This window comes from Furipterus horrens, unplaced genomic scaffold (assembly GCF_987537825.1).
Source record: "Furipterus horrens unplaced genomic scaffold, mFurHor1.1.pri manual_scaffold_2, whole genome shotgun sequence".
Lineage (NCBI taxonomy): Eukaryota > Metazoa > Chordata > Mammalia > Chiroptera > Furipteridae > Furipterus > Furipterus horrens.
Window position 1 is genome coordinate 95,067,179 of NW_028327172.1, and position 14,161 is coordinate 95,081,339.

The 14,161-nt window shown below is 39.7% G+C and overlaps 1 pseudogene; it reads right to left on the reverse strand.

The window, feature by feature from the left end:
• Window positions 1–6,658: 6,658 nt before the first annotated feature.
• On the reverse strand, window positions 6,659–8,444 carry LOC150019120 (single-stranded DNA-binding protein 3 pseudogene; annotated as a pseudogene).
• Window positions 8,445–14,161: the final 5,717 nt, after the last annotated feature.

The following is a 14,161-nucleotide window of genomic DNA, read 5'->3' on the forward strand; positions in this document are numbered from 1 at the left end:
TTCAATTGGAGCAGCCCAGGGGTTCTGTAACATGATGACAGTGTGCCTCAGGGAGAGAGCTGACAGAGAAGGAATGGGGAACTATTGGGCTTCATTTAGGTTTATAACCTTTTGTGGAGCAAGGGAAGTGTTAGGTCTCAGAGGATAACAGGGCTCCGAGCTGAAGTGCTCCCAGTCCCCCCAAGGTTGGAATATTGTAAATAAAGACTAATTTTTGGGTCATACACCAAAGTGCCACGTGAATGAGTCCTGTTTTACTCAGTAACAAGAAGACCTGAGGAACAATCAATCTAGAGCAGTGATTTTCAAATTCTACTCCATGGAATAGAGGTTCGAAAGAGTTGATTCAGGACATTTCATGGATGTAGGTAGAGAAAGGAGATGGTGGATGAAAGGGACAAAGAGTGAAGCTCTAGGAACCCCTGCTGCTCAAGGAACTTGGGTTGCCATTCAACTCTTGCCTCTTTCTTCCTCCTGCACAACAGATTCTTGGAGCTCAGTCTTTATGAAAACAAAATCCAGAAAGAAGTGTTTGCAAGAGCCTTCTGCTTCCAGATTTGACATGCCCACCTCTTCTAGGCAAGAAGGCACAAATAGCCTGATTCTGCACAAACCAGGACAGAGAAAAATGCTGTGTGAAAAACAAAACAGTTTTAAAAATGGCCTGTCTTACTAATGAGGAGTTGTGGTGTCAGGCAATAAGATTTAGAAAATATTTTCATAGAGAAACAAAAGATTGATTTGAAAAACCTAACTGGTTAATCCTAGTTTTTCTTCCAAATATAGGAAAGACCATGATTATTCAACTTTAGCAGTGAAACAGTAGGTTCCCTTGAGAGTACTTTGAGATTCATTAACATAACTTTTTCTTATGAAAATGTGAGTGGTACTTACACCTATACAGCTTAGAATATTAATTCTCCACTGTGAAAGTTAGCCATCAAAGATGGTGCTCTAATAGGCCATGCATAGCTGATTCACATAGTTGTGTTACCTCTCTCCTTGAAAGCTGTCCTTTGACTCACTCATAACCAGTATAATGTGGCAGAAGCATAACTGCATGCTATCCAAGACAAGGTGAGAAGAAGCCTTGTAGTTTTAAGTTAGGTCTCTTGGAACATTCTTTCAGGGAGCTCTGAACTGCCATGTAATAAGACCAACTACCCTGAAAACACCATGCTGAAGAGGCCATATATATGTGGATACTATAGTCAATAGTCCCAGCTGACCCCCTCCAGCCATCCCCTCACAGGCACCAGAAATGTGAGGGAAGCCCCCTTGAATTGTCCAGACCAGCACATCCACTAGTTGAATACCAGTGAGTAATCTGAATTGACACCCTTGGAGCAGAAGAATCACCCAGCTGGGGCTTCTCAATTCCTGACACATAAAACCATAAGATGTAATACAATGATTATTGGTTTAAGTTATTTGATTTTGAAAATGTGGAACTTAAAATTTATCTCCTGGAAATGATCTTATAACATGTTACTTATATATAATAGATGTAGTTAGATTGGGCTGTATTTTCAATATAGTTGCAGGGGGATCTACGAACATAAACACTGTTTATAACATTATTACTATAAGAAATTAGTTTTATATTTAATGTGAGATGACTTTTCTAAAATTAGCATTTAGAATAGGACATTACAGCATTTCTCTTTTTCAAATGTACAAAAAACACCTGTTTCTTTCCATTTCCATTACCCCTTCCTACTTAAGTGTTTACCATTTCATGCCTGCCTTACTGATACAGCTCTCAGCTTTCTTCCCATTTGATTTTTTGGTAAGTATGGGTTGATCTACTATGGCCAGGCACTAAGACAGGAACTGTGACACAGACTAAATAATTTCCTTCCATATCCACTATTTCACATACAATTTTCAGATTAAATTTCCTAAAACATTGTTTTTTATTATACCATTTCATTGCTCTACGACTCACTTTTTTCTTATTCAAACAAGTTCAAATTCCTCTACTTAGATGCCAAAACCTATTATTATCTGATGTCCCCTTATGTAAGGAGGATTTTCCCACTGTTTCACAACTTACCTTCTTTACTCCTGGCAACTGGCCTTTCCACTCCCCTCTTCTCCTTATAATTTGCCATATCCAAGATCATGTGATCATACCCTGAATGTCTCTACTTGTGCCCATCCAAATTCTATTTATCTTTCCTCAAGTCCCACCTTCTGCAAATGTTTTTTCAGAATAGAATTATTTCACGTTAGAAGACACCCATATTCCACTTAACATCATAATTTAGAACATATTTTTAATGTTATTATAAGAAAAACACATTCACAGTTTAAAAGTAAAATGACAACAATAAAAAAAAACAGTTCTTGCTCCACCCACTCCAATCCACATTTCTATTCTTCTGGGCAATCAGTTTGAAGCAATTTCTTCTGGTATTTATCTTTATGTCCCAAATAACATTCTTTTACTGCTGCTTCTTGATGTATTAGTTATTGTCCTACTAAAGGAAATTATAACTTTTTCTCTGCTTGTCATCTGAATGAACACATATTTTCCTTATTTTCCAATATATTTCTATCAGCATTTTTTGTTAAGTTAGTATACAGTGTTTATATTCTAACTAATTATTCACAGTTTAGCCAAATAGTGCACTATAATTACATTGCCTATCTTGTACAACATTTTTATTTTTCTGGAATTAATAATTGCCTCACTTTTTCCAATTTGTTTACTACTAACACATTCCAAATCTCCACTAGAAGTATAAAGATACTCTTGATATCTTGAAGGCATTTCTCCACTGTCTTCTAATTTCTGTTGTTGAGAAGTCTGATTCTTTCTGAGTCCTCATCATTTATGTGGGATTAGCAGTTTTCTTCCAAGTAGCTTTTAGAATCTTTTTATCTATACTTCTCTTTTCTTTTCTATTTTCCATCTCTTTGGTTTTTTATTTGACTTCTGGGGAGATTCTCTCAACTTTATTTCCAGCTCTTCTGTTAGTTTTTATATGCTGATCCTGATATAGATATATTTAATTTTTTGAAATTTTATTCTGTAAATGGATGTTTTAAATAAAATTTATTCTTGCTTCTTAGGGTAATACCTCTCATCATTCTGGAGATCTCTCTTGTTTTATTTCTTAATTTTATTTGTGGTTTGTTTTGGTCTCTGTCACTCATATTAGAGGATTTACTCAAATGTGTGGTAGCCCTATTTGAGTGAGAAACCAAAACACTTAATGGAAGCTCTGTGCATGTGAATTGGATTTGTAGATCGATGGATTTCATCATTGTATGATTGGCCAGGACCTCACAATTTCATTAAGGCCAATCTAAATTTCATTGTATGTAAATATCTCTTTTTCCCAGAGAGGAATTCTTTAATTTTTTGCAAGGTGATATAAGTCTGGCGACCAGTTTTCTTTGAGGTGAGTAGGGCCAGGTTATCTCAACATTCAGTTTGTGGACTTAGATTCCTGTTTTCAGTAAGGCAATTCATTCTTCATCAGCTGTGTCCAGTGTCCCTGAATCCACAACCTTTCTGGTTGACTTCTCCAGGGTAAGCTTTCTTCCTATGGTGCTGGGGAGAAGGCAATTTCTGGCTCTTCGTTTGAGAGGAATTGCATTTTAACAGCTCCCTATATAAACTTCCACCTAAGTATATATTTTTTTCTCTACCTTCACCTCTTCCTTTTGGTGTCCACAATTCCTGGGACTTTCTGGTATTTTGTGTGAAGAATTGACTTCCTTCTTGACTTTCTGCCTGGCAAGCTTAGGTTTTAGTATTCTCTTAGCTATTTAGGCAATTACACATTTTCAACATTTTGCTGAGATTCTACCTGCTGCTGATATGCTTTCAAGTTTTTTTCACACTGTGGCTTTAGGACTTTCATATTTCTTTAGTTATTTTAGTGGAATGTCAGAAGTATCAAAGATAAATGTGAATATTCAAACTTCTGGTCACCTTCAAATGGTCTCTAGCTGTTTAAGAATGTTATAACACCCAAAATATAAAAGTAGGTTATAAACCCCAATTATTTCCTTGAGGGAAGTAATTATGACTCATTTTCTCTAAAAATTAGTGCTAGGATCACATAAGTGCTAAAAAATCCTATACTGATCAAAATTGGAATTCAATGAGTATCATTTTTTAAAAATTTTATTTCTTTGTTTTTGAATTACAGCTGTCCCGTTTTTCCCCCATTGATCACCCCTCACCCAGCTCACCCCTTCTCCGACAATCATATCCCTCCCCATTTTCCATGTCCATAAGTCATATATACACGTTCCTTGACTAAACCCTTCCCCTACTTATCCCCCATTTCTCCCTCCCCCTCTCCCCTATTGACTGCTCCTTGTCCTATTTAGTTCATTTGTTTATGTTGTTCTTTAGTTTCCTGTATTAGGTGATATCATATGATATTTTTCTTTTTTTGCCTGGCTTATTTCACTAAGCATAATTCTCTCTAGTTCCATCCATGTTGTTGCAAATGGCAGGAGTTCCTTCTTTCTCTCTGCTGCATATAATTCCATTGTGTAAATGTACCACAGTTTTTTGATCTACTCATCTACAGGTCAGCACTTAGGCTCTTTCTAGCACTTAGCTATTGTAAACAGTGCTACTATGAACATAGGGGTGCATAAGTTCTTTTGAACTAGGGTTTTAGGATTTTCGTGTATAATCCTAGCAGTGGAATTGCTGATTCAAAAGGAAGTTCCATTTTTAGTTTTTTGAGGTAATTCCACACTGTTTTCCATAATGGCTGCACCAGTCTGCATTCCCACCAACAGTGCAGTAGGGTTCCCATTTCACCACATCCTCACCAGCAATTCTTGTTTGTTGATTTGTTGATGATGGCCATTCTGACTGGTGTAAAGTGGTATCTCATTGTGGTTTTTATTTGCATCTCTCTGATGGCTAGTGATGTTGAACATTCTTTCATGTGTCTATGGACCTTCTGTATGTCCTCTTTGGAGAAGTGTTTGGTCAGTTCCTTTGCCCATTTTTTAATTGGGTTGTCTGTTTTCCTGATGTTGAGTCATATAAGCTCTTTATATATTTTGGAGATCAGTCCCCTGTCTGAGATATCATTGGCAAATATGTTTTCCCATATGGTTGGTTTCCTTTTCATCTTGCTGATGTTTTCTTTTGCTGAGCAGAAACTCTTTAGTTTTATGTAGTCCCATTTGTTTATTTTTTCCTTTATTTCTCTTGCCTTAGGAGATGTATCCGTGAAGATATTGTTATGTGGGATATCTGAAAAGTTCCTGCCTATGTTTTCTTCTAGGACTTTTATGGTGTCATGGCTTACATTCAAGTCTTTGATCCATCTTGAGTTTATTCTTGTGTGTGTTGTAAGTTGGTGGTCTAGTTTCATTTTTTTGCACGTCCCTGTCCAGTTCTCCCAGCACCATTTGTTAAAGAGGCTCTTCTCACTCCATTTTATGTTCCTTCCTTTTTTAGCAAATATTAGTTGACTATATGTTCCTGGATTTATTTCTGGGCTCTCTATTCTGTTCCAATGATCTATATGTCTGTTCTTATGCCAGTACCACACTGTTTTGATCACAGTGCTTTGTAGTATTGTTTGGTGTTTGGTATTGTGATTCCTCCTGCTGTGTTCTTCTGCTCAAGGTTGCTTTTGCTATTTGGGGTCTTTTGGTTCCATATGAATTTTTGGAGTATTTGTTCTAGGTCAGTGAAATATGTCATTGGTATTTTAATAGGGATTGCATTGAATTTGTAAATTGCTTTGGGTAGTATGGCCATTTTGATGATGTTGATTCTTCCCATCCAAGAACATGGTATTTGCTTCCATTTATTTGTATCTTCCTTAATTTCTTTCTTGAATGTTGCGTAATTTTCAGAGTACAGTTCTTTTATCTCTTTGGTTAAGTTTATTCCTAGGTAATTTATTTTTCTTGTTGCTATAGTAAGTGGTATTTTCTTTTTTGTCTCTGTCTCTGATATTTTATTGTTGGTGTATAGAAATGCCTTAGATTTCTGTATATATATTTTGTACCCTGCTATTTTGCCAAATTCACTTATTATATCGAGTAGTCTTTTAGTGGATTTTATAGGGTTTTCTATGTGTACTATCATGTCATCTGCAAATAATGATAGTTTTACTTGTTCTTTTCCAATTTGGATGCCTTTTGTTTCTTTTTCTTGTCTGACTGCTGTGGCCAGGACTTCCAACACTATGTTGAATAGGAGTGGAGAGAGTGGGCAGCCTTGTCTTGTTCCTGATTTCAGCGGGAATGCTTTCAGTTTTTGTCCAGTGAATATGATGTTGGCTTCAGGTTTCTCATATATAGCCTAATTATGTTAAGGTACACTTCCTCTATTCCCATTTAGCTGAGTGTTTTAATCATAAGTGGGTGTTGTACTTTTATCAAATGCTTTTTCTGCATGTATTGATATGATCATGTGGTTTTTGTCTTTCAGTTTCTTTAGGTGATGTATTATACTTATTGACTTGCGAATATTAAAGCATCCTTGCATCCTTGGGATGAATCCCACTTGATCATGGTGTATGATCTTTTTTTTTTTTTTTTTTTGATTATAAACTGCCCAGTTTATTATTATTATTTTTAGGTGGCTACAAAGACAGCGTGAGATCTCACACCTAGACTAGCTTTCCTGGTGGAAGGGCTTGGGTACAGACAGCAGGGCTTGTTTTTTTTTTCTTTTTTTTTGTCCTTTTTTTTCTTTTTCTTTTTTTTAAAGAAGAAAGCAGAGGTTGATTGGGGTGGGATGGGGTAGGGGCTTGCTAGAAGCTTCCTTTTAAAAAAATCTCCCCCCCCAAACCCCCTACTGAAAACAAATTAAAAAATCCCAACAACGGTAAAACCCCAAACAAAAAACAACAAAAAAGTGTCATGTACATAAAAGGTCCTTTTGGGAAAGGACAAAGGGGTGGGATTTTTCTGGTCATTGATTTGAAATATATTTTTGAGTTTTGTCCTTCATGTTTTATGGAATAAAAAGTTCGGCCTTTTTATTGCATGAACTAAAATTGGGAAAAGTCGGGGGAATGGAGAAAAGGGCAAGGGTGGAGGAGGAGCGGGGAGATGCCCCTCCCCCAGCTCCTGGGCAATGACACCTCACTTCTTCTTGCATAATTTCTGGCATCTTCCCGCCTGCAATGCCGGCTCTCTCAGCATCTCGGAGAAGAGGAGGGGGAGTCACACACTCATCGTCATGCTTGGAGAATAATTGTCGTTCTGGAAGGAGTGGAGGAAGTTCCCTCCTAGCTCTCCGTCGTCCCGAGGGGTGCCTGGAGGATTGCTAATGCCACTTATGTTGTTCGGAGAATTTTTTGGAAGTCCGTCTATGTCACCTGACCCTAACGATCCGTTCATGTGGTGTGGCTCCATGCCGCCCATGCCCCCCATCGGGCCATCCGAGCCTGGACCCATCGGGAAGTTGGACCGGCTGCCTCCGGGCGGCACTGGATTAATCATTGTGTAGATGTTGTCACTGGAATTTGTTGAATCTGCAGGGCTAGGCATGATGGGTGTTCCTGGGGGGCCACCACCGCCAGGGGGTCCCACATAGGTACCAGGTGATGAGGAGGAGTATGGAATTGAATTAGCACTGTTAGGATTGGGCCAGGGTCTGCCAGCTCCCGGGCCCATGTTAATCCCGGGCATGGCGGGGCCGAGGGAGTTGGGTGGTGGTCTCATGCCGCTGCTGTAATTCTGTGGGCCAGGCCCCATGGGCCCCATGCCTCGGGGAGGGTTCATTCTCTGCATTGATCCTCCCATGTTGGGGTGCCCTTGTTGTCGTGTAGGATCCATGGAATTGGGCAGCAGCGGCTGTGTCCCAGGGACTCCTCCCGGAGGCTGGTTTCCCATTCTGATCGGGGGCCTGGGGCCGCCTGCGTATCGCGGTGACATAAAAGGCTGACTGTGGGGTCCCATCATGCTGCTGGGATTCTGGGGTGGAGGCTGTGCGTGCGGCGAGGGCTGTGACCCCGGAGGACCCTGAAAGAAACCCGGTGGGATGGGGCCTCCAGGCATCCCATCATTGGGAGGAATGTTGCCAAGCACTGGGCTCGGGGCGGCTGCTGCACTGTAATCATGAAAGGCTTTCGCTTCACTTGAATGTTCACAAGTGTCTCGCCTTTCAGGAGCTGCACAGTAAAGGTCCCAAAATACGCACCATCAAGAATGCAAAAACCCAGGCGGTTCTCCCAACGTGATGTTTTTTTCCCATCGAATCTCTGACAAGAAGGTCTGTGCAGATTTCTGTGCTCCTACGTGCAGTAAATATTCGTAGACGTATAAAGCTAACTTTTCTCGAGCCTGCCCGTCCGAGGGCACCGCCGAGCCTTTGCCTTTGGCAAACATGTTTTGCAGAGAAGAGGGCGCCGAGCCTTGCCGCCGCCGCCGCTACCGCTCCGGCTGCTCCCGAGCTGCCCCTCGCTCCCGGCCCCCTCCCCGGCGCTCGCCCGCTCGCTCGCTCGCTCGCGCTCTCCTATCCGCGCTTCCCTTCCTCCCCCCCAGGCGCTGGCTCCGCGCTCTTTCCAGCTGTCAAAGCGTCAGCCCCGGCCGCGGCCCCATCGCCCTGGAACTCCTCCCGCCCCGGCTCAGCCTGGGGTGCCGGGGCCGCCGCCGCCGCCGCTCGCCCGCCGGCCCGGCTGCCCGCTGGCTCGGTCGCGCGCCCGCCCGCCTCGTACAGCCTGCGCCGCCCTCTGCGCCTCCGGCACCGCTGCCGCCGCCGCTGCCGCTGGTCTCGGTGTATGATCTTTTTAATGTATTGCTGGATCCTGTTTGCCAAAATTTTATTGAGGATTTTAGCATCTATGTTCATCAGTGATATTGGCCTGTAGTTTTCTTTCTTTGTTGTGTCTTGACCTCGTTTGGAATTAGGGTAATACTGGCTTCATAGGAAGAGTTTGGGATTTTTTTCCTCTCCTTGGATTTTTTGGAATAATTTGAGGAGGGTAGGAGTTAGTTCTTCCCTAAATCTTTTGTAAAATTCTCCTGTGAAGCCATCCGGTCCAGGGCTTTGGTGTGCTGGGAGATTTTTGATTACTGTTTCAATTTCCTTCTTTGTTATTGGTCTGCTGAGACTTTCTACTTCTTGATTCAGTTTTGGAAGGTTATATGTTTCTAGAAATTTGTCCATTTCTTCTAGGTTGTCCAGTTTCTTGCCATACAGTTGTTTGTAGTAATTTCTTACAATCCTTTGTATTTCTGTGATATCAGTCGTGATTTCTCCTTTTTCATTTCTGATTTTGTTTATTTGGGCTTCTCTTATTATTTCTTGATGAGCCTGGCTAAAGGCTTGGTGATTTTGTTTATTTTTTCAAAGAACCAACTCCTAGTTTTGTTGATCTTTTGAATTGTTTGTTTGGTCTCTATGTCATTTAATTCTGCTCTGATCGTGATGATTTCCTTCTTCTTGCCCTAGGCTTTGTTTGTTGTTATTGTTCTTCTTCTTGTAGCTTTAGGGTTAGATTTTTTATTTGAGATTCTTCTGTTCTTTTAAGATATGCCTATATTGCTATGAACTTCCCTCCTAGGACTGCTTTTGTTGTGTGCCATAGGTTTTGGGCTGTTGTATGTTCATTATCATTAGTTTCCAGAAATTTCTTGATTTCTTCTTTGAAGTCATTGTTAACTCATTCATTATTTAATAGCATGCTATTCATTCTCCATGAGTTTGGATGTCTTTGATTTTTTTTCTCTGAGGTTGATTTTTAGTTTCAAGGCGTTGTGGTCTGAAAAGATGTTTGATATGATTTTAATTTTCTTGAATTTGTTGAGGCTTGTTTTGTGTACTATCATGTGGTCTATCTTTGAAAATGTCCCATGTGCATTTGAAAAGAATGTATATTTTGCTTCTTTGGGGTGAAAAGTTCTATATATATCAGTTAAGTCCATGTGGTTTAGTGTGTTGTTCAATGCCTGTATATCCTTGGTGTTTCTTTGCTTCAAAGATCTGTCTATTGTTGATAATGGAGTGTTAAAGTCCCTTACTATGAGGGTGTTGCTGTTAAAATCCTTCTTGTAGTCTTCTAGTATTTTCTTTATGTATTTGGGTGCTCCTATGTTGGGTGCATATGTGTTTATCAGTGTTATATCTTCTTGATGGATTGTTCCCTTAAGTATTATGAAATGTCCTTCTTTGTCTCTTTTTATTGCCCTTGCTTTGAAATCTGTTTTGTCTGATATGAGGACTGCTACCCCAGCTTTTTTTTCAGGTCCATTTGCTTGGAATATTTTTTTATATCCCTTTTCTTCCAGTCTATGTAAATTTTTGTTTTGAGGTGTGTTTCTTGTAGACAGCAAATATGTGGGTCCTGTTTTCTTATCCATTCCGTTACCCTATGTCTTTTAATTGGAGCATTTAATCCATTTACATTTAAGGTTATTATTGACATGTATTTATTCATTTCTCTTTGTATCTGTGTTTCTCTCCTCTTTTTTTCTTCTTTTTCTTAGAATATTCCCTTTAGCATCTCTTGCAATGCTGGTTTGGTGGAGATGTATTCTTTTAGTCTTCCCTTGTCTGGGAAACTCCTTATTTCACCTTCCATTTTGAATGAGAGCCTTGCTGGGTAGAGTATTCTTGGTTGTAGGCCTTTGTTTTTCATTGCTTGAGATATTTTTGACCATTCCCTTCTGACTTGTAGTTTTTCTGTTGAGAAATCGGTCGATAGCCTTATCAGAGCTCCCTTGTATGTTATTTGCTGTTTTTCTGTTGCTGCTTTTAGGATTCTCTCTTTGTCTTTGAATGTTGGCATTTAAATTATGATATGCCTTGGAGTGGGTTTCTTTGGGTTCCTCTTCATTGGGACTCTCTGTGCTTCTTGAACTTGCATAACTTTTTCTCTCATCAGGTTGGGAAAATTTTCTGTCATTACTTCTCCTATCAGCTTTTCTATTCCTCGTTCCTCTTCTTCTCCCTCTGTCATTCTGATGATCCTGATATTATTTTTTTTTGCATGCTATCCTGTAATTCCCTTATATCTTGTTCATATTTTTCAATCGTTTTTCATTTTTTTGTATTGTCTGGGAATTTTTTTCTACATTGTCCTCTAACTCATTGATTTAATTCTCTGCTTCGTTTAGCCTGCTTTTGATTGGTTCTACTGTTGTTTTCAGTTCAGAGATTGTATTCTTCATTTCTTCCTGGTTCTTGTTAATAGTTTCTATGTCCTTTTTTATGCTGGTGTAGTTCTCTGCAAGTTCCCTGTAATATTCCTTGAGCTGTTGGTAACTTCCTTGGCGGTTGTTGTAGTTGTTTTTGAGGTTGCGGAGTATATTGAGCTTCTTCACCACCATTGTTTTGAATTCCATGTCTGACATTTGGGCTATGTCTGTTCCATCTAACTCTCTTTCTGGGGATTCCACTTCTCTTTTCATTGAGAGGTTGTTTCTGCCTCTTACCATGTTGGATTCTTCTTGTTTGTTTTTGTTTTTTGGATTTGTCTGCTTTGACTTCCCACCTTTGTGGTATGAGATTTTTTATAGGAGATCTGGGGGTTTCGGTGGTGCAGTCTTTTTGATCTCCTGAGCCTGATGTTCTTGGGATACCCTTTATGTCATTTGTTTATGCTGTCTGGTTACATTTCAGATGCTCTTTGGTAGGATCTTCCCTCTGGCTAGTTGATTGAGAGTCACTCTGTCCACTTTGTCTTGAGTTTTTTTGTGGAGATTCTGTTAAACACATAAACACACAGCCCAGGCAGGAAACCCACACCCTCAAAAATATCCCCCACCCTTTATCCCGCTATCATCAGCAAATGAGCCAGTATTAATATAAACGTAGAGAGGTTAGGGCTTTTATACTATAGGAAGAATAGATAAGGGTTATTTTTAAAGAGGAAAAATATTATTTTTGAGAGTGGGGATCATAGATTAATAATAGTAGCAAGTAGTGTTGAGACTTTGGAAGACAGTAATATTTACATTGTATGTTAATAATAATAAAAGAAAAAAAAGGAAAATGCAGAGTATAGTAAGAAAGTGGAGTTTTATAGTATTAGATTTATATAGTAGTTATAGTCTATTTATTTAGTGTGAAAGGGAGGCTAAACTAGACAGACAAACAAATAAACCAAAATTAAAGAGGAAGAATGAAATTAAAGAGACTTTTTTTAAGAAAAAAATTTCTTTAATGTAGTTTATTGATTATATTTTTACAGCAGCTCCAATTTTCTCCCCTTTACTCCCCTCCACCCAGCATCTCCCTCCCCCAGCAATCCCCCCCCAAGTCCATACCCCTGGTTCATAAAAAATAACTATCCCCCCCTCTCAGATATTAAGACCCTTTGTAATCTTGTAAAGGACAATTGGCGAAGGTCTCAAGCTCCTCTAGCTGCTTCAAGCTGGACATGGTTGTCGTCCTACCTACCCTTGGGTCCAGAAAACCCTAATGGTAGTGGGGATGTGGAGGGGAGGGTGGCCTTCCCACATGGGGAAGGATCGTGCAGACTCCAGGTCGGTTGGCTGTCCCTGGACTACGGCATGCTTGATTTAACAGGCTGGCATACTTGTTGTATTCTGGAGACAACAGATTTGGCAACAGGGTTAAAAGGCATAATTCAATCCATAACCACTAGATGACAAAAGTCAGATATTAATTTTTCAATGTCCCAAATTAGGAAAAAGAAGGGCTTCTTTGGAGGAAGGTGTGCCAGGTACATCTCACCTGTCCAAAACCCTTTTTCCCATTATACTTAGTTTGGGCTGAGGGAAATATTTTAGGTTTTCCCCCTCTCAGACTTCTGGGCTCTTTCTGTCCAAGCCATTAGGGTATAAAAGAGAAACCAGTTTTAAAGTGAAGCCCACAGACCACCCCATACTTCACCAACCCAGCCACTTAGTTCAGCCAAACCATTGAGTCTCAGGAGGCAGTGATGCAGACAGGATTAAGTGAGGCCTATATGTACAGACAATCACTCAAGTAATGAGATCATACGTTTATGCCCTTTGAAAACAGAAAACACATGTTAATTTATGTAACATAACCCACAAACAAGTCTCTAAATCTGTAGGACTGTCTTATCCGAAAGACATCTAGTTGCAAGGCATTTGACATTCTTCTTGCCTGTAAATTAAACATCTTTGATAATGCCACAGACATAGTTTAACTTTCAAATGAAAACAAATTTTAAATGAAAAGAAACTTTAAAGATGGTTAGCTGCACTACTTTATAGTCTACCATTGAGCATTGTGATTTTCCTTGACTCACAATTTTTCTTCCTAAGATTACCCTCCTTATCATTAAAGGGACTGCATTAAGTCCATTTTTAATTTATCCTGTTCATTTGCATGAACACAACAAGAGCAACAAATGATCACTTATGATCTTTAGTTCTTCTTTGCTGGAACTTTCACAAGGAACATTTAGGGTGACCTTCAGTCTGCCCTTCAAGGCACAGAAGCAGAACCACATACCTGGCATTCAGCCTTGCCTGTAAACATTGTCTTTTCCAAGTCCTTCAGGTTTTCCATTGTGCCCTAAGGTCCCTTCTAACCATCTTTCAGGAAAACAACCTTCATTCCTTCCCTGGAAAGATTGCCATGGTCTGCGCCTGCATCCAAGGTACCAGGCCTTTTATCTCATAGGCTTTTATTACCTTTGAAAGTCAACCCCAGTTTCTCAGGGCTTTTTGGTAACAACCAGAGCCCAAGCATGTCTCTTTTAGGAATGACATTCCAGTCAAAGTCTTAGTAAAAAAAAAAACCTCTATTAACAACTGGTCTTATTAGTTTTATGCAAAGAAACTTATGTCATTACTTACTTCTTTAGAATGCCAAACTCTGGAGGGATCAAATAAGGAGAAAAATATACAGTGTGAAGGAAAATCCTTGACTTTCTAATAATCACTGAACTTGAATTTATATTCTTTATATTTTCATTTTTTCCCCCACTAAAATTTTCTTTCCATTACAGTTGTCCCACTTTTTTCCCCCTCTTGCTTCCCTGCACCCTGCCCCCCCTTCTCCCACATTCAGTCCCCACCCAGTTATCCATGTCTGTGGGTCATTTATCCATGTTCTTTGACTAGACCCTTCCCCTTCTTACCCTCTTCTCTCCCTCCCATCTCCCCCTTTGTTACTGTTAGTTTATTCCTTGTTTACATACCTCTGGTTCAATTTTGCTCATTTGTTTGTGTTGTTCATTAGTTTCCTGTAATAGGTGATAGCATAAGGTAT